General features: G+C 29.9%; 1 protein-coding gene and 1 pseudogene across 1 annotated transcript in view; one reads left to right on the top strand and one right to left on the bottom strand.

Moving 5' to 3' along the window:
• LOC113375859 (protein lozenge-like) overlaps nt 1-21,060 on the top strand; it is a 454,691-nt gene that overhangs the window by 190,833 nt on the left and 242,798 nt on the right. The gene's annotated exons all lie outside the window — the stretch shown is intronic.
• On the bottom strand, nt 2,429-3,927 carry LOC113378261 (annotated as a pseudogene).

Here is a 21,060-nt window from a genome sequence, read left to right as displayed (position 1 = left end):
ATTCGTATTGATAAGGAAACGTACTGATTAGTTTTTGGCGAAGGCAAGTCTAGCCGTTCCGAAGATACGGGGCAAAAAGTGCCGAAAACGGTAACTCAGTTTTTAAGAGAACGGAGCGTCCGATTTTAATAATTCAAACAACATTTTACTTGTATTGACAAGATGAAGGATTGATAAAATTTTCATGAAGGCAGGTCTAGCGGTTTCGGAGATCTAGTGAAAAAAGTAAAAAAAATGCCATTTAGCGGTCAAAAATGATCATTAGACATATGCACATCAAATTATCATATATTTTATAGAGATTTTAACAATAAGTATAAATTTGGTTTACATTCCTATGGGTTCCGTACCAATGTTTAGGCGTTAGACGGCAACGCGGCGCTTACGCGCTTTGATATTTCGTCTTTATGCAGTTAAAGCAGTACGATTGCTTTGAAAATATCTTCCAAAATATGTCAAAATAAAGAAAACTTTTTTTCAAAAAAAAAAAATAAAAAAAAAATTATTTTTTTTTTTAAATTTTTTTTTTCAAAAAAAAGTAATTTTTTGTCCAATTTATAGTTTCTTAAAAATCTAATTTTTTCGAAGTAAAATTTTTTCAAAAATGTTAATCGTTTTTAAAAAAAATAATAATTTTTGGTACGGGAAGTTCCAGCAATTTGCACGATGCCTTAATTGCCTTAAGACAGAATTTCACTTACAACTAGTTTACAAAGCGATTGCGATGCTTAGCTGTTTTAGAGACGTAATATCGAAGTCAGTATGCGCCGCAGTCTCTAACAGTTAATCATGACAAATCTTGGTACGGCCCCTCAGAAATGCAAACATTTTTACGTACTATAATTGATATAAAATATCTGATTTTAACGCGCATATGTTTAATTATCATTTGTGGCCGCCGAATGGCATTTTATTTGTTGTAAGAATTAAAGTGATGGATGATTATACATTTCTTTCCCTCTACTTTCAAATTGATGTTGAAAAATTCTTAACTTTACTTGATTTTGAGATTTTGCTGGTAGGTCTATTTACCCGGGGACCTTTAAGTCCCGCTCTATTTATATGATACAACCACATGACTTTTGAAAACCGTATAGTATCACAAAAATATTTTTTGGCACAAATATTTAAAAACAAGATTTAAAAAACGTTTATACCAACTGGTAAAACAAAAGCATTTTATCCACTAACAGTCTTTTTAGCTTTTGAACTGTAGCATTTTTCAATAATACTACAATATTTTTACTCGATTTTCACAACATTAAATATCACAAACTAGTGGTCGCATGGCATCGTACCTTAAGGCAAATTGCTGAAACTTCCCGTACTAAAAATTATTATTTTTTTAAAAACGATTAACACTTTTGAAAAAAATTTACTTCGAAAAAAATAGATTTTTGAGAAACTATAAATTTGACAAAAAATTACTTTTTTTGATTTTTTTTTTTTGAAAAATAAATGTTTTCTTTATTTTGACTTATTTTGGAAATTATGAACTTTTTTCAAAGCAATCGTACTGCTTTAACTGCATAGAGACGAATTGTCAAAGCGCTTAAGCGCCGCGTCGCCGTCTAACGGATAAACATTGGTACGGAACCCATAGGAATGTAAACAAAATTTATACTTATTGTTAAAAACTCTATAAAATATCTGATAATTTGATGTGCATATGTCTGATTTAATGATCATTTTTGACCGCCAGATGGCATTTTTTTTTACTTTTTTTTTAGATCTCCGAAACCGCTAGACCTGCCTTCATAAAAGTTTGATCAATTCTTCATTTGTCAATACAAATAAAATGTATTTTGAATTATTCAAATTAGACGCTTCGTTCTCTTAAAAAGTGAGTTACCGTTTTTGGCACTTTTTGCCCCGTATCTTCGAAACGGCTAAACCTGCTTTCGCCAAAAACTAATCAGCATGTCTCCTTATAAATACGAATCGAATGTTTTTTGAATTATGCAAATCGGTTGATCCGTGTTTCCGAAATTGTCGACAAAAATTTGTATCCGCACACACACACACACACACACACACACACACACACACACACATACATCCATTTTTTCTAAGGTATGCCAAAATATTCAGAAACCTTTGAAACGTGAAGATATATAAAAAAAATTATTTTCGATTGTTTTGCGATTATTATAACTTGCTCTACGGGAAGTTAATAAAAGTTAAGAATGGCACTTCCAGTTACACTTATCATCTTTTGGTCAACATCGTTTCTATTTTTGTTCGTTTTTGTCAAAAATTGCTCTTTTGCTATATTGTAAGAGTTGTTTTCACTACGGTGTTCTATTTATTATTATTTTTTACATGTTCTATTTATTTATTTAAAAAATTGGTGTATAATAATAAATTATGTTATAGCCATAAAATATAGAGCTAATAAAATTATATTGTTTATTAAAATGGCCTAGTCTCTATATTTCAGCAGATAACATTCAAATAATAATTAAATCGAGTTCACATTTCAAAACAATACAAGCATCAATCATGTCCATATTTAGTTAAAAAAAATTTAAATAATAAGTTGGAAGTGCAAATATTTTTTTCTTTGCTTCATCCAATGCATTTGTTTTGAGATCCTCTTTCTCTTCTTTCACTTCCTTATATTCAATTTTAACGCCTCTTTTTTTAGAGCCATCAGTTTTGTCCAGCCTTTTCTGCCTTTTTGTCCAGGTCTTTTCTTCTGTCCTTTGTATGTCCTGTTATCCTTCCTGCCACCCTTTCCTTCATCTTCGATATCAAAGTATTCATTGTCTGAAGCAATGCGCTTATCCTTATCTCTCTGTGGAAGCTTCTCATCTTTATCCACTTTTTCTTCACCATCCAATTAATCCTTCACGGCATCTTCAGGTATTGCCAAGATTTGCACACCCGGAGCATGTGGAAGCATTCATAGGTTTTCAAATAGTCTATTCCTATTCTATTGATTGGACATGTTTCTTGGACTTATGTGCAGAATGAATTCTGGACCAATGTAATCAAAGTAGTCATTGTAACTGAAGTTTCAAATGTCCAGCATCTGGATACCTTCCTGATAGTATAACCTCCACCTCCAACCATAATGAACGAGAAGCCGTATTTTTTAACGAGTTCCACACACTTTCCATGGCCTTTGACGATCACCAGTTAAAGAATCTGCACCACATTGTAAAACAACCTCAGATGGTTGAAATGTTTCCATTACTTTTGAAATTATGGATACAAAAATTAAGTAAGACTCATCGTCCATACCATTTCTTAAAGGAAAGTTAACGGCATAATATTTGCCTTTATCTGCTGCAATATCTCTAACATCTCCTGTTCCAGGGAAATATACCCCATATTTATGGAAACTTACAGTCATTACACGATCTGTAGTGTAGAATGCTTTCTCGACTCCATCACCGTGGTGAATATCAATATCAATATATAATACTCTTTGATGAAATTTTAGTAATTCTTATACACTCAACATTATATCATTTACATAACAGAATCCAGAGGCTTCAGAGTTTTTGAGAGATGCAAACCACCACTCCAACTAATGCAAATTTCACTTGATTGCTTATTTAACTTAACAGCTGCGGCAACGGACTTACCAACTGATAATTGACAAAATTCATAGACCATCAAATGCTAGACAATCCTCACCGACATTAAGTCTTTGCATCTGCTTGTTATACTCTGACATGTTATCAGGTCTGATTGACCTCGAAACCTAATGTAGTCAACTGAATGAAATTTGGTCATTTCATCGGCTTTATGAGGTTTGTGAATCTCCATTTTTGTGTATAAGTCATAATTTAATAATAAATTATGTGTCATGCGTATACGATGAGGTTTCTGAAGATGAGCTTGCCCATAATAGTAATTTCCAATGTCGCTATCATAATAATAACACATTTACTTCTTGCTATGAGTCTGAAACGACATTTTCCACTATTAATATTTGCTTCTAACAAGTGTTGCTTCTAAAATAAAATTAAATAAAATCTAATCTTAATATATATTAGGGTAGTTCTTAATATGGACATTTTCCAATTTCCTTGCTCCCAAGGGATCAAATGGTTCCAAATTGATAAAAAACAATACTCTGAAAGTTTTAGCTGTTAATATTGTCTTTTAGATAGAGCGCAATTCAATCAAAGATTTGTATGGAAATAGCATATATATATATATATATATATATATATATATATATATATATATATATATATATAATAGTTTTAATGACTTAATTTGGATAATTTATTTGTTAATTAATTATTGCCGTATTTTGAACGTGTGAAGATAATGATTTTTTTATTACCAACTATATAATGTTAAAAATTTCCTAAATTAATTCATATTTATCAATTTATTTTCAGTGTCTTCATAGACATTGATTGAAATTAATTCTTCGATATGGATATGATTTTCTGATCAGAATTTTTGATACATATTGTATTCTCATAACCAAATACAATTTTCATTTGTTATAGAAAATTATCTATTCGTTTTCTTTAAGCCCCCATATTTTTCATTAAATTTTTCAGAAAATTTCAGATCTTTTGAAATAAACATGCATTTGACTGATTCATTCAGAATCTTCTGTAATAATTTAACAAATTTTATTTGGACATTGTGTAATTTTGTATGTAGTTGTATCCTAACTCTTCTTCTAAAACAAAAAACGTTTTCTTTTTTAAAAAACCATTTCTTTATTTATTTACTGTCGACGTTTTAGAACTAGGTACGTTCTATCTTCAGGGCATCTGTCAAGAAACAGATTTAAGCAAACAATATGTTTAAGAAAAACAGAAGATGGTGGATTTTTAAATGAATAAAATTGTTGAAATATATATATATATATATATATATATATATATATATATCTTCAGATGGTGAAATTGTTCTTGGGCATCCATCCAGTAATTAAAACAGTTTTATTAAAAAAAATGTTTTTATTCAGAAAATATACGTTTCGGGTCTTGATTTGACCCAAACATGTTTTGTTTGGAATAAGCTTTTTTATAATAAAATATATTATTTATTTTTATTTTTATTTTAATTTTACAATTATTTTAATTTTATCATAACTCGACGTTTATCAATTTGTGTTTCATAATTTTTTCGTGCAATTCAAATCAAGACCCGAAACGTATGTTTTCTGAAATTCTGAATAAAAACATTTTCTTTCAATAAAACTGTTTTTAATTACTGGATGGATGCCCAAAAACAATTTTATCATATATATATATATATAGAATTTTATGATATGAGTGGAACGAATATGAATTGTTTAATATGAACAAAACAGCACTCAGATTTGTTTAACACAACTTTATTTTATGATTACAGACGTTTCGAGACCATGGTGTGTCTCATCTTCAGTGTAATTTCAAAAACAGTTACTTATATACTACACATTCTTTAATAATTTATTTAAATTTCATTTAATTTTTGATATACAAAAAACACCAACTGTTCCTTGCAATGCTTGACACAGTACTAAAGAAACATATAACACTTACAGAAATATTCTAAACAAATTTGAAGTACTTATCTAGATGGAGACAGAATGGGTATCATTATAATGTAAACAAAAGGAGTGCTATCGCATACAAAAATCGATAAAAATGAAAAAACAAATTAATTTATTGAAAAGAATAAGATAAATGAAAAAATTATAAATTATTAATGATGTTTATATAAGTGTCATGTAAAATATTTGTGTCGGTTCTTAGATTTATGCTATTGTTAGTCCGAACTATTAACATTGATTCTGCCATGCTCCGTTTAAATAAGTCTTTCTCATGGAATAAAATTTGGGGATTGTCAAAATCAAACTTATGGTTGTTGATATTAGCATGATCCACAAGTGTACTTTTAAATTTTTTGTTATCTATTTTTTTACATTGTAATTCATGTTGCCTGAGTCTCTTTTCTAAGTTCTGGCAGGTCTGGCCAATATAAGAGCAATTACAATCCAAACAATTTACTTTATAAACTATATCTTTCTTTTTTGTTAATGGAGTTTCATCTTTAATTTTGGAATATAAAAATTTTAATTGTTTTAATGAAGAAAAAGTAATACGAATATTGTGTTTTTTTAAAAGTCTTTTTGATAATTGGTTAAAATTATTGTCAAGATATGGAAAATTAATGAAAAAAGTTTTTTCAGGAACACTTGTTTTGCCAGGCTCTTCCGGTTTCTTATCAAAAGGTTCAAGTAATTTTGCGACTCTATTTTTTTTTTTTTTTTGAGCATGGCAGAATCAATGTTAATAGTTCGGACTAACAATAGCATAAATCTAAGAACCGACACAAATATTTTACATGACACTTATATAAACATCATTAATAATTTATAATTTTTTTCATTTATCTTATTCTTTTCAATAAATTAATTTGTTTTTTCATTTTTATCGATTTTTGTATGCGATAGCACTCCTTTTGTTTACATTATAATGATACCCATTCTGTCTCCATCTAGATAAGTACTTCAAATTTGTTTAGAATATTTCTGTAAGTGTTATATGTTTCTTTAGTACTGTGTCAAGCATTGCAAGGAATAGTTGGTGTTTTTTGTATATCAAAAATTAAATGAAATTTAAATAAATTATTAAAGAATGTGTAGTATATAAGTAACTGTTTTTGAAATTACACTGAAGATGAGACACACCATGGTCTCGAAACGTCTGTAATCATAAAATAAAGTTGTGTTAAACAAATCTGAGTGCTGTTTTGTTCATATTAAACAATTAATATATATATATATATATATATGTTTTATTAAACTTGAATTGTAATTTTGATCTGACTTTTATTAAATTCATATTATTATCAAATTGTACTGCCCTATTGTGATTTTGAAATTTTTTCAGCATTAAAAAGTGATATATTTTGTGAAAGATAAAGAATTTTGAAGCCATTATTTTTGATGTAATTAATAAAAGCTTGAAGAAATGTGCATATAAAACAATCAAAAACAAATATTGCTTTGTTCATAACTTCTATTTCAACCATTTTTTTCTCATAAAGTATAAAAAATATATACATATTCTATTTATATTTAAATTTATGACGCTATTTTTAATATCAACTACAATTCAGATAGTATAAAAAACTGAATATAAAATAATTAATTATTTAAGTAAGTAAAAAGACTTTTGATATTTGCATGCATCAAATAGAAGATTCTTATTGCAGTAAAAATACGTTTTTGTTTAAAGTTAGTATAGCGTGTATAGTACATACTTTTAGAATCGTGGCTGATCTCTGATCCTGGCGTTGTTAATGGTGGACATCATCGGGCGTCGTAATTCTGGACTATCGGAAAGCTTCAATTTTTTGTTTTACCATTTTTATAAATGATTAGTTCTTTATCTTGTTATTTATCATTTGCTTTTGCATTTGGTGATACTGTAAATTATTTTTTGATTAAATAATAGTTTAATAAATAAAAATACTTGTATATGACATGTATTTATCAATTTAATTGATATGATTAATATAAACAATATTAAGGCAATCTAATTACGAATTGTATAAATAATATTTAAACTAGTGGTGTATGGCAACGTGCCTTGAGGCAAATAGCTGGAACTTCCCGTACCAAAAGTTTTTTGTTTTTAAAAGATTAATTTTTTTTTAAATTTTTGAAAAAAATTGATTTTTTGAAAAGAAATTGACTTTTTTGAAAAAAAAACTTTTGGATTTTTATTTTTTTTTATTTTGAAATATTTTGCAAATTTTGAACTTTTTTCCAAAGCAATCGCACTGCTTTAGCTGCATAGAGACAAATTATTGAAGCGCGTAAGCGCCGCGTCGACGTCTAACGGACGACGATGTTACGGAACCCATAGAAATGTAAACAAAATTGATACACATTATTAAAATCTATATAAAATATCTGATTATTTGATGTGCATATGTCGAATGATCATTTTTGACCGCCAAATGGCATTTTCTTTACTAGATCTCCGAAACCACTAGACCTTCCCAAAAATTTAATAAATTCTTCATCTTGTATATACAAGTAAAATCTCGTTTGAATTATAAAAATCGGACGCTCTGTTGTCTTAAAAACTGAGTTACCATTTTTGGCACTTTTTGCCCCGTATCTTTGGAACCGCATGACCTACCCTTGCCAAAAACTAATCAGCACGTATCCTTATCAATAGAAAATGAATGGTGTTCACGGATTTGTCGAAAAAACATTGTAATCGCACATACATATACACATACGCACTCACACACACATACCTAATTTTTTTCGAAAATTTGTCAAAATCTTCAGAAACCTTTGAAACGTGAAGATATATACAAATTTTTATTTTCGATTTTTTTACGATTACTATACGTTATATAGAGACGCGGCGCTTATACGCTTTGATATTTCGACTCTAAAACAGCTATGCAACGCGATTGCTTTAAATAAATGTTAAAAAATTGTATAATAATTGAAAATAAATATAAAAGAAAATTCGAAAAAGTTGAAATACATCGCCAAAAAAGTTCCATATAATCGGCTTAATTTTTTTTCAACAGTTAATTACAAGCAAACGGCTTGGTAGATTTTCACCTAAAACTAATTAGTATAATTCTCAATTAATATATTTTGAACAGTTTTTGATTTTTTAAAATCGATTCGGTAGTGTGAGCTTAAATGGGACGAAAACACTTTTTCCAAAGTTACAAAGAAATGGCTCGGCCGATCGTCGCTCAAAACTGGGAAACGAAAATCTGCATCGAAATACATCAAATGGTTTTTAAATTACTGAAATCGGTTCAGCCGTTTTAGAGAAAACGTTGATTAAAGGTCTAATTTTGACAAACGCCAAAAAAACGCGACTAATTTCTTTAAACTTTGACGAATTTTTAAAGTTAAACGACCTGTCGTAGGGCCGTAATATTTTAGTATGATCTAGAAGACAAAAATATCTATAGCCAAAACAAAAATTTCATGAAAATAGTCGATTTTTTTTCAACTGTTAATTACATGAAATTATGCCAGCGAATCTTCACCAAGAAAAAATATCTATAGCCAAAACAAAAATTTCATGAAAATAGTCGTTTTTTTTTTTCAACTGTTAATTACATGAAATTATACCAGCGAATTTTCACCAAGAAATTAGGTCGATTTCCAACTAATTTCTTTCCAACGGTTTTTGAATTTTTAAAATCGACTCAGAATTGCAGGATAAAACGTGGACGAAAAATTTTTTGGCCGATCGTCGCGCAAAACTGACGCTTTTAAATTTTTGGAAAAAAATCCCGGGATACGGGACGATGTAAAAGAGATATTGAGACGAAGAATTACTCCAGATAGTGCTGCTGACAACTGAAGCTACATGGAACGCCATAGACAGATTAGCACGAGATGTGCTAATTGACCTGCGTTTTATGGAAAGAGAAAGGGCAAATGGGACTTTGCACAATTAAAAGCTAAGTATAAAATCAAGGTAAAAATTTTAACATTCTAGATCCTCCCCCCACGAACTAATGTCTAACGGCGGTTTCCGTGGGGACCAGAGACAATTGCAAAGCGGAGGTTTTAGTCGGTATTATGCCAGGGCGGTATTGAGTCCGACATATCCAGACAAAACACCAGTCCGCAATGTATAAAGACAAATTGGGTCTCATTCGATTCAGAATGGCGTGAAACGTCGAGAAAACATAAAATTCGGATTTCATGATGCGATTCGGATTTCATGATGAAAACAAATTTCTCCTTCGGAAAGTTAATAAAAATGACAAAAATAAATAAATATTCATCTAAGCTTTAAGATAAAATTTACTCCAAATGTTGTCGTAACTATTCTTTATTATTTTTTTGTCAAACTTCAGCAACATTGATTTCTTGGTGTCATTTAAATAATACATAAATGTTATTTGTGTTTTATAAATATATGATAATTTGTTTCATTTCTCACCACTATTCAATAATGTTTGCTCATGTATCATGGAGTCTGCGTCTTCGTTGTTACCTTCTGTTATTGAAGCTTTGTTTATTGTCTTGCTACTTTTATTAGACGAAGTTGTAGCAGAATAGTCGGATACATCCTCATCTTCCGATTCCTTGGCAACCTCCATTTCTTCACTTTTTTCGGATTCATTTTCATGCTCAGTGTGGTTGTTGTTACAACTTTCTAATTTGGTTTTTTTAAATTCAGGTTCATCTTGTTTTTCTGTCTGTGCAAATTCATTGCTAGTTTCTTCCTTTTTTCTCTTTGTGCCTGAAGCCTTTGACACTTCAACGTTACATAAATTTTGCCCTGTATTTATATTTTGTGATTGAGTTTGTATATTTTTGTGTATAGAAGATCGAAATGGAGGAGATATAAAATAAAACAGACTTTGAATAACTCCCATACCCTTATAAAAAAAGATTACTGGTAATTTGGAAAAGTAATTTAGATAAATCATACTGAAAATTTTGAAGAGGCCGAAAAACGATTTTTTGTTTTTAAACGAGATGCTTACTTAAATTTATGTCAATCAGTTTCATTGTTTTTGGTAAGCTTGTGATACTTTTATGTATCTATATGTCAGTTTTCTGACAGCGGTTTTTGGGTATAACAACCCTAGACAATATTAGAATACCATGTGTTCATAACTTAATTGTAAACACCTATAACTTATAATTAGTATTAATTTATAATTGTGCAGCTTTTAGCAATTATTTAATACTTAGTAGAGCGGGATTTAAAAGTTCATGGGTGAAAAGGTTTACTACCATTGTTTCGAAAATTATGCCATTTTTCTATACTAATATAAAGTAGAAGAAAATAATAATAATATATGAAGTAGAAGGAAAAAAATGTGTGACCACCCATCATCTCCTTTCGTGCGACATCGCTATCTCAACAGTATTTTTATTAACCTTCTATTAGGATAAGTTATAGTAATCGCAAAAAAATCGAAAATGAAAAATTTTATATATCTTCACGTTTCAAAGGTTTCTAAACATTTTGGCATACCTTAGAAAAAAATTATGTATGTGTGTGTGGACGGATACAAATTTTGTCGACAATTTCGAGAACACGAATCAACCGATTTAAATCATTCAAAAAGCATTCGATTCATATTGATGAAGAGGCGTGCTGATTAGTTTTTGGCAAAAACAGGTCTAGCCGTTTCGAAGATACAGGGCAAAATGAACCAAAAATGGTAATTCAGTTTTTGAGAGAACGAAGCGTCCGATTTGAATAATTCAAAAAAATATTTTATTTATATTGTATTATTTTATATTCGGTTTGTACTTAATTGCGAGGCGTTTTTGCAAAATGCAATTTTGCCGTTTCGGAAAAATGGAGCGCAAAGGGTGTAAAATCGGTTAGGCAGTTTTTAAGAAGACGGATCATCTTATTAAATTAATTCAAAAAGCATTTTGCTTGAGTAGATAATGTGCAAATAACGCTTTTACAGAAAAATTCGTAATTTTAAAATTTTCAAAAAATTAAATATACAAAAATTTCCAAATTCTCAGAAAATTAAAATAAAAAAAAATGTCAAGCTTCTAAATAAATTTCAAAATTTTGAAAGAAATGATAAATTATCAAAGAAATCAAATTTAAAATAAATATTTCTTTTAAACACACACATAATTGTTTGAAGAATACGCTCGTCGCCCAATTTAATAAACACTTGGCACGATGCCATGCAACCCACAAATATAAATAATAATTTATAAATTAATTTAATTATTAATATATTTTTTAGTATACGTCATTTGATTGTTTTATAAGGTGTATTATTATTTTTAAGTTAGATTCAACAATTTGCTTTTTATAACCTTTAGAATAGCTTATAGTTGGTGCAAAATATACCAACTGAACTTTTATATTGGCAAGATGCATACAATAAAAAATAAAAATAAAAAAGTAAAATGAGTTACAAAGGCTAATAGTAAGTACCATACATCTCGATATTCTTTCGTATGCACTAATAGAGACGATGGATTCGGAGGAGTTGGAATACTCATTAACCAAGTTCAAATTTGAATGTTTAAACCTAAACAATTTCAGCCCAAAATTCAGATTTGGGGAATCAAAGTTACCATTTATGATTATCTCTCAATCTTTTGCCGATATTTTCTGCCCCCGATCACAAAACAGGATTAATATATAACCACTCCATTTATAATAGCAGGGGATATTAATATTAGATCACATTAGATTTGGAAGTATTAAAAATAATACTGAAGGAATTAACTTAAGTGTATATTAATACCATAAATTCTGAAATGTAGTAATGACAAATCACCTACATTATTAAAAAGACATGATAGAAATCTTTGATTGGTCGACATCTCAATATACAGCCCGTCAGAGATGTCAAGAAAAGCCAAGTGGAGCGTAACAAATAAAACTTTAGGATCTGACCATCTAGCTATTATTATTAATATAAAACTAGCTGTAAGTGGAATTCTGTCTTAAGGCAATTAAGGCATCGTGCCTTAAGGCAAATTGCAGGAACTTCCCGTACCAAAAATTATTATTTTTTTAAAAACAATTAACATTTTTGAAAAAAAATTACTTTGAAAGAATAAGATTTTTGAGAAACTATAAATTGGACAAAAAATAACTTTTTTTTGAAAAAAAAAATTTTTTTTAAAAAAACATTTTTTTTTTTAATAATTTTTTTTTTGAAAAAAATTTTTTTCTTTATTTTGACATATTGTAGAAGATCTGAACTTTTTTTCAAAGCAATCGTACTGCTTTAACTGCATAGGGACAAAATATAAAGCGTGTAAGCGCCGCGTCGCTGTCTAACGCATAAGCATTGGTACGGAACCCATAGAAATGTTAACAAAATGTATACTTATTGTTAAAATCTCTATAAAATATCTGATAATTTGATGTGCATATGTCTAATGATCATTTTTGACCGCCAAATGGCTCATTTTTTTACTTTTTCTTCCATATCTCCGAAACCGCTAGACCTACCTTCATGAAAATGTTATCGATTCTTCATCTTGTCAATACAAGTGAAATGTTTTTTGAATTATTCAAATCGGACGCCCCGTTCTCTTAAAAACTGAGTTACCGTTTTCGGCACTTTTTGCCCCGTATCTTCGGAACGGCTAGACCTGTCTTCGCCAAAAACTAATCAGCACGTCTCCTTATCAATTCGAATCGAATGTTTTTTGAATTATTCAAATCGGTTGATCCGTGTTCCCGAAATCGTCGACGAAAATTTGTATCCGCACATACATACACACACGCACGCACATACATACATACATACATACATACATACATACACACACACACACACACATCCATTTTTTCTAAGGTATGCCAAAATGTTCAGAAACCTTTGAAACGTAAAGATATATAAAAATTTTCATTTTCGATTTTTTTGCGATTACTATAACTTGCCCTACGGGAAGTTAATAAGATACAATATGGCTCAAATTATAATAACATAGGAACATACCATAATCCTTGAAAAATTAAAGCTGCAGATTGGGCAGGCTACGTAAAAATTGCATACAAAATATTATCGAAGTCTCAATTTAAGTGCAATCCAACGAATTCGAATACTAGCTTCATTAAATGTATTAATGAAGCGGCAACAACAAATATTCTATAGTAGATTGTCAATTTCATAGTTGTAAAAAAGTGCGACAGCGTTAAAAAATTAGAGCCATAAAACACTATAAAGATCTACCACACCTAGACAATTTTATATGATATAAACTTGCCGATTTACTTACAAAAGGAAATAGTGCGTTAAGTTGATTTTTGAAATTCTTTTACAAGAACCACTTCCTTGAAACGGAATGATATAAGGATATTGAAAAATGGTTTCGCTCGAAACAATTTATTTCCTAATAACTTAGCAGAGCAATCTTAGCTCAATAACGCCAGATACGGTAGCTAACAATAACATTCACGAAGTTTCAATATGTAATGTCATGTCTTTAAATCTTAAAAATATAATTCAGATCGGATTCTCCAACACTTCCACTGTTATAGACAACTTTGAGAACCCGGATCAACCGATTTGAATGGTTCAAAAAACGATCGATTTTTATTGATAAGGAAACGTGTTGATTTGTTTTTGAAAAAGACAGGTCCAGCCGTTTCGAAGATAGGGCTAAATATGGTATTTCAGTTTAGAGAGAACAGAGCATCCGATTTTAATGATTCAAAAAATATTTTACTTGTATTGACAAAATGAAAAACTAATTAACTTTTTCGGATTGCAGGTCTAGCGCTTTCGAAGATTCAGTTAATAAAATAAAAAAAATATGCCATTTGGTGGTCGAAAATTATTATGAGAAATATGCACATCAAATTATGAGATATTTTATAGAGATTATAATACTAACAATAAGTATAAATTTTCAAAAAAATCGAAATTAAAAAAAAATCAATGATAAAAAATAAAGTTAAATTTTTCAAAAAAGATTTTTTTTTAAATTTCAAAATTCTCCCAAAAGTAGAATTGGGATCGAAATTGATCCTAATTGTCATTGCCTAGGTGGAGCGAGAAGAACTGATGCAGCACATGTTATCATGGAAAGCAAAAGATAGACTAGAAGAAAGAATAAATAGACTGGAATGAAAAAACTACTCATTTTCTCAAACTTTGATGAATTTTTAAAATTAAACTACTTGTCGTAAGGCCGTAATATTTCAGTAAGTTCTATAAGACCAAGATATACATCGCCAAAGAAAGTTTCTTAAAAATCGGCTTAATTTTTTTTCAACAGTTAATTACAAGAAAACGGCTCGGTAGATTTTAAACCTAAAACTAATCAGTATTATTCCCAACTAATATCTTTCGAACAGTTTTCGATTTTTTAAAATCGATTCGGTAGAATGGGCTTAAATGTGGACGAATAGTTTAATACTATTTTTCAAATTACAAAGAAACGGCTCGGCAGATCATCTCACAAAACTGACAAACTATAGTGCTCATTGAGATACATCGAATGGCTTTTAAATTTCTGAAATCGGTTCAGGCGTTTCTGAGCAAAGGTCGATGAAAGGTCTAATTTTGACAAATGTCAAAAAAACGATACCAATTTTTGCAAACTTTGACGTTAAACGAAATTAAGTGTTAAGGCAGGTCCAGCGGTTATGTTTATTGAACATATGTACATCAAATTATCAGATATTTTATAGAAATTTTAATATTGTGTACACATTTTGTGTAATTTTTTTGGATTCCTTACCAAGATTTTGAATTTTTATTTTTATTTATATGGTTCAAACAAATGTCTCCACATTTTCGACAGTATGGAATAACCGATTTGTATGATTGAAAAATCATTAAAGTACTCGATTGCGAGGCGTTTTTGCAAAAGGCAATTTTGCCGTTTCGGAGGTATGGAGCGCAGTTTAATGGTTATGCAGTTTTTGAAAAACAGATCGTCCGATTAAATTAATTCTAAAATCATTTTGCTTGAGTAGACGGTGAATAAATGATCTATTTGAAATTATTCAAAACAATTATTGATTATTTTCATTCCTTGAATGTATAATTACGGTACGGGAAGTTCCAGCAATTTGCTTTAAGGCACGATGCCATGCCCCCAAGTTATGAAAAATTTTTTTTGACATTTTCTGACATTTTTTTGACTTAAAAGATAATGACGCAACCGCGAAATGCCTACCAGAATGGTACTTTCATAATGAACCGATAATAAAATATGATTTAAAAAAATTCTAGCTTTGTGGAAACGGGTTAGTCGGATGGTACACAAGCGCTTAGACCAGCGTTTCTCAAACTTATTTCTTCCATCACTCCCTTTGAAGATCAAAATTTTTATATCGCCCCCCTACCAAATTTTTTATACAATCTCTGAAAACTGTTTTTTTTTACTTTTATTAATATATTTATAGTGTGATTGTGATGCAACCTTACATTCTAAATTAGACATTTTTACCAGTGAGAGCAAATAAAATGCAACTTTATAACATTAATCATATATTTTATATATTTATATATCAAATTAATAGAAACAGTATATCAAATTTTATTTTCAAACTCTAATGATAAGGATGAATTTGATGGTTCTTTACAAGTTTGACAATATCAGGTTCCATTTGACTCAAAAACAGTCGTAAGTCACCGCGTTTGGTAATTTGCAACTGATTCTGTTTTTAGTTCACACAAATATGATGATGGAAATGTTAGTAAAAAATTTTGAACAACCGACCACAGGCCCGGGTATATAACTGCTGAATTGACTTCTGTAGCCAAAATTGTTGATAACCATCTTAAAAATTTGATTTTCAATTCTTCATTTGTTATTAATTCTATAAGCTCTTCTTCTAGCTGGGCTGATGTTTCTACATTTGCATTTGAAAAAGGGTCTAATACCCAGTCTGGTATTTCCAAATTTAAAAGATGTTGAAATCTTTCAATAAAATTGCCATGAAGATTTTCCAAATGTTACAAGCAAGTCTTCGTTGCGATACCGGAAAAATTATGAAACTCCCGTTTTCCAATATTTTTCTTATGTAATAACAGTCTGGCTACAAAAGCAGCGATGATATTTTTTGTTTTTATTAAATTTAGGCCATCGCTTTAAAGTTGTAGTTTCATATTGTTGAGCAATGCATAAAGGTCTATGAGATATGCTATATCATTTTTTGATGATATCAGGTTTTTACACAACTGTGTGTACTTATTTTCTAAAAACTCTACAACAGAGTCAAACAGATTGTAAAAACGGGTCAGACAATTTCCTTTTGATAGCCACCGCACTTCTGTGTGAAATAACAATCTGTTCTTCATAACAATTCTTCATCATTAGCGGTACACAGCTGATTAAACAATCTCTCATTTAAAGAGTTGTTTCGGATTTAACTACTTAACGGTAGCTCTGATGACATGTTGCAATGCTTGATGCAATAGTTCACTTAAGTTTCTGGCAACTAAATGCTGTCGATGTATCACGCAATGTACAGCAAGAACATTGGAAATTTTATTTTTTAGGTAGTATATGAATCCTTTTTGACAAGCTCTCATAGCTGGAGCACCATCAGTAGCAACTGATATAATATTCTTCAAGGGAATATCTCTCTCATCAAAAAATTTCTTCCATGTTTTGAATATGGTTTCTCCTTTTGTATCTGTCTCTAAATTTCTAACAAATAGTAGTTCTTGGCATACTTCTTCATCTTTAACTCACGTAAGTCAACAACAATGCTTCATTAGTTGGTAAAGTAGACTCATCCAATTGGAGTGAAAATTTACAAGACTTGAAATGATTGCATAATAATTCTTCAATATTTTCAGCCATTTCATCAATTCGTCTTTGCACAGAACTATTACTCAAAAAAATTTTGCGAATTATATCTGCCGCTGGTTTATGTAACACAGCAGTTATAACTTCTTTTACTGCTGGCAAAATTAATGATTCTCCAATAGTGTGTGGTTCACCTGTTTTGGCAATTAACCAAGAGATATTGTATGAAGCTCGAAGTCCGTCATCGCCCTGCTTAGCAGCCACAGAAAAAAGTTTTGACACACTAGGCTGAGCATTATACGTCTTTTCCAGATTTTGAAAGTAGTCAACATTTTTATCCTTCTTATCCGGATGCATTCTATTCAAATGATCTTGAAGTCTTGAGGTCTTCATTGCTTCATTTTTAACTTCCCGTAGGGTAAGTTATAGTAATCGCAAAAAAATCGAAAATGAAAATTTTTATATATCTTTACGTTTCAGAGGTTTCTGAATATTTTGGCATACCTTAGAAAAAATGGATGTAGGCGTGTGTGTGTGTGTGTGCGTAGTATGTATGTGTGTGCGGATACAAATTTTCGTCGACGGAACACGGATGAAGCAATTTGAATAATTCAAAAAACATTCGATTTGTATTGATAAGAAGACGTGCTGATTAGTTTTTGGCGGAGGCAGGTCTAGCCGTTCCAAAGATATGGGGCAAAAAGTGCCAAAAACCCTACCTCTGTTTTTAAGAGTACGGAGCATCCGATTTTAATAATTCATTTTACTTGTATTGACAAGATGAAGAATTGATCAAATTTTCATAGGGCCAGGTCTAGCGGTTTCGGAGATATAACAAAAAAAGTAAAAAAAAATGCCATTTGGCGGTCAAAAATGATCATTAGACATATGCACATCAAATTATCAGATATTTTATAGAGATTTTAACAATAATTATAAATTTTGTTTACATTCCTATGGGTTCCGTACCAATGTTTATCCGTTAGACAGCGACGCGGCGCTTACGCGCTTTATATTTTGTCTCTATGCAGTTAAAGCAGTACGATGCTTTGAAAAAAAGTTCAGATCTTCCAAAATATGTCAAAATAAAGAAAACATTTTTTTTTTTCAAAAAAAAATAATTTTTTGTCCAATTTATAGTTTCTCAAAAATCTTATTTTTTGAAGTAAAATTTTTTCAAAAATGTTAATCGTTTTTAAAAAAATAATAATTTTTGGTACGGGAAGTTCCAGCAATTTGCCTAAAGGCACGATGCCTTAATTGCCTTAAGACAGAATTCCACTTACAGCTAGTTTGAAAATGTTTTTGAACACAGAAGGCATAAAGGCATACATGGGTTTATAGAATTTTCTATGAATCCATATTTAATATATTCTGCACTGTACTGACGCATCTTAGAAGCCTTAGACTATAATGTTTGAAACTGATTTAGCAAAGAACTATGAAAAGAATCTTTCGAAAGAAGATTAATCATCAGAGGAGGAGGTAAATAACGATCAGGTGGAACCAGATGACTGGTAAAAATAATTAAAAATTTAGAAATAAAATTTAAAAAAAAAAATCACAACTACAAAACGATGTACAAAAGCAAAGAAACTTTGAAATGGCTTCAATTCCTTTTGTAATTGATAATTTTTCTTATCTGGATGTGTTTAATAACATATTTTATTTCTACATCACATCAAATTTGACAAAAATGTTGAAAGTTTTACTTTTCTAATTATTTGGCATTCAGTTATGTCTTGCTTTATTAGTAGGCTTTATGGAAAATTTCTTTTAAAAATTTTTAAATACAATATTCAGTGTACAATTTTCTGGAGCTCATACAACTTTTTTTCATGGCCTTTTTAACTTTATTAAAGAGATTTGAATTTTTATAATGACACCAATTTTTATTTATATGTGTAGATTAGATTTAAATCCTACTAATAATTTTTTTTTTGTTTTCATTAACATAAGATTTTGACTTTCTAGGTGTCGTTGCCGAGAGATCTGAAACACCCGCTCCTAATTGTGAGAATAGCACGGTAATAATTGAATCTTAAAATAGTCAATTAAAATCAACTATTGATTAACGAATAAAGTTATAGTATTTTAGTTTTTTGTTTTCAAACAAATCACTTCTTTGGAAAATCTAAAATTTCTAAAAAATCAAAAATTTTATCTTAATTTTTTTTAACAAGTTCTAAAATTGCTTTCATAACTAAGCCTTGGTGTAAGTGGCATTCTGATCTTTATCTAAATTTTATCTGTACGATTCAACTGTTCATTTATTAAAAAAATAATAAAACTATATAATAGTTTGAATTAAAATGAGGTAAAATTTGCTGAATAAATAAAAATCATTGAAATATTTTAAATCAAGATAAGATAAGATCTAAAAAAACTAAGTAACTTCTTTGTCAAATTTCACCCGGACAAAATCTTGGGCATTTGTAAAATGATTAAAATCAAATCAAATTAATATACATAAATAATTATTTTATAAATTAATGCACATAAATAATTTTTTTATAAATTAATTGAACATAATTGAACTTCTTGTTCTATTGATAATATTGCAAGATTTTGTCTTAATTGGCTCATTGTCGAACAAAGATAATCTTCAATTTTGAGAAGCTTCTTTCGCAAACGCGACTAGCGACACTGATTGAAATTGTTAAAAAAAATTCTTAACAAAATTACTATGTTGGGAACAGAATTTTCCAACCTATTCTTCTGAATAAATTTTAGCAGATCAAGAGGGCCCTTCTTCTCATTATCCCAATATTTTGCCTCTTCTTGTAGTGTAGGTACAGCCATAAAAACCTGGATACTTTTTCTTTCAATATGAGACTGTTCCTTATCAATGTCAATGAAGTCACTTATTTGACATTCAAATTCTTCATTTAGCAGGTCACATGTTATTATACACGAATATTTCATTACAAGGCCCTGCAACTGATCGAAGCGTTCTTTTATTTCCCTTATAATTCTGTCCATAAATGAAAACATTTCTCTTCGTACTTCTTCTTCTAAGGATAGCCCGGCGTCTTGTGAATTTTTCCCACTCATATTTTTTCTTCGTCTAACTCGACGCTCAGTCGATATCTCCAACTCTTCACAAATTGTTTTGGGTGCTATAACAGCGTTTTGTGTTTGCAAAGAATTTAGTTTTACATGGCATTGGTGGACATTTAACTCTTCTATTTGGAGGTATTTTTGAGCGTCATTAATTTCCAAAAGGGAGTGTTCCCATAAATGAAGGTAACCTAGAAAAGAAAAAGATTGCATAGAATTAAGTAATAATCCAGCATCTGATCTTGTTTTACTATTTTCTTCTTCAGATGTCAATTTCTCTAATGCGTTTAAAATGTAAAAAAAATGTTTTTTTTACTATAGCCAAAGCGGCAGCTCTAGCGCTCCAGCGAGTTTCTACACTGCGTTTAACACCTTGACCAGTGACAGAAAGTAAAATATTCCATCTATGAGTGGAAGAAGAAAACAACAAAAACAACTGTTCAATAGTTCCAAAAAAATGTGATTGAATTGATAGCTTCAGAAGCTGCATGTAAACACACCAGGTTTAAAGAATGATTTGTACATGCTACAAATTCTGCGTTTGGGTTTATTTCTTTTATACGAATTTGAACACCGCTATGCTTTCCAGCCATGACAGCAGCATTATCGTAAGTCTGTCCTCTGCAATCTTTTATATCTAAACCAACATTTTCTAATTTTGTTAAAATCATATTTGTAATTTCACCAGCAGTTTTTCTTTTAGTTTCTACGAAGTCAATGAATGATTCTACAACTTTGACTTCACTACAATTTATAACTACATATCTAATAATTTGACTGGTTTGATCTTTGTGCAAAATGTCAGAAGTGCT

This window comes from Ctenocephalides felis, unplaced genomic scaffold, assembly GCF_003426905.1.
Source record: "Ctenocephalides felis isolate EL2017-DRISC unplaced genomic scaffold, ASM342690v1 CF-g0.4_SCAFFOLD_01886, whole genome shotgun sequence".
Lineage (NCBI taxonomy): Eukaryota > Metazoa > Arthropoda > Insecta > Siphonaptera > Pulicidae > Ctenocephalides > Ctenocephalides felis.
Note: the sequence above shows the minus strand (reverse complement) of the source record. Positions and strands in the feature narration are given on the sequence as shown.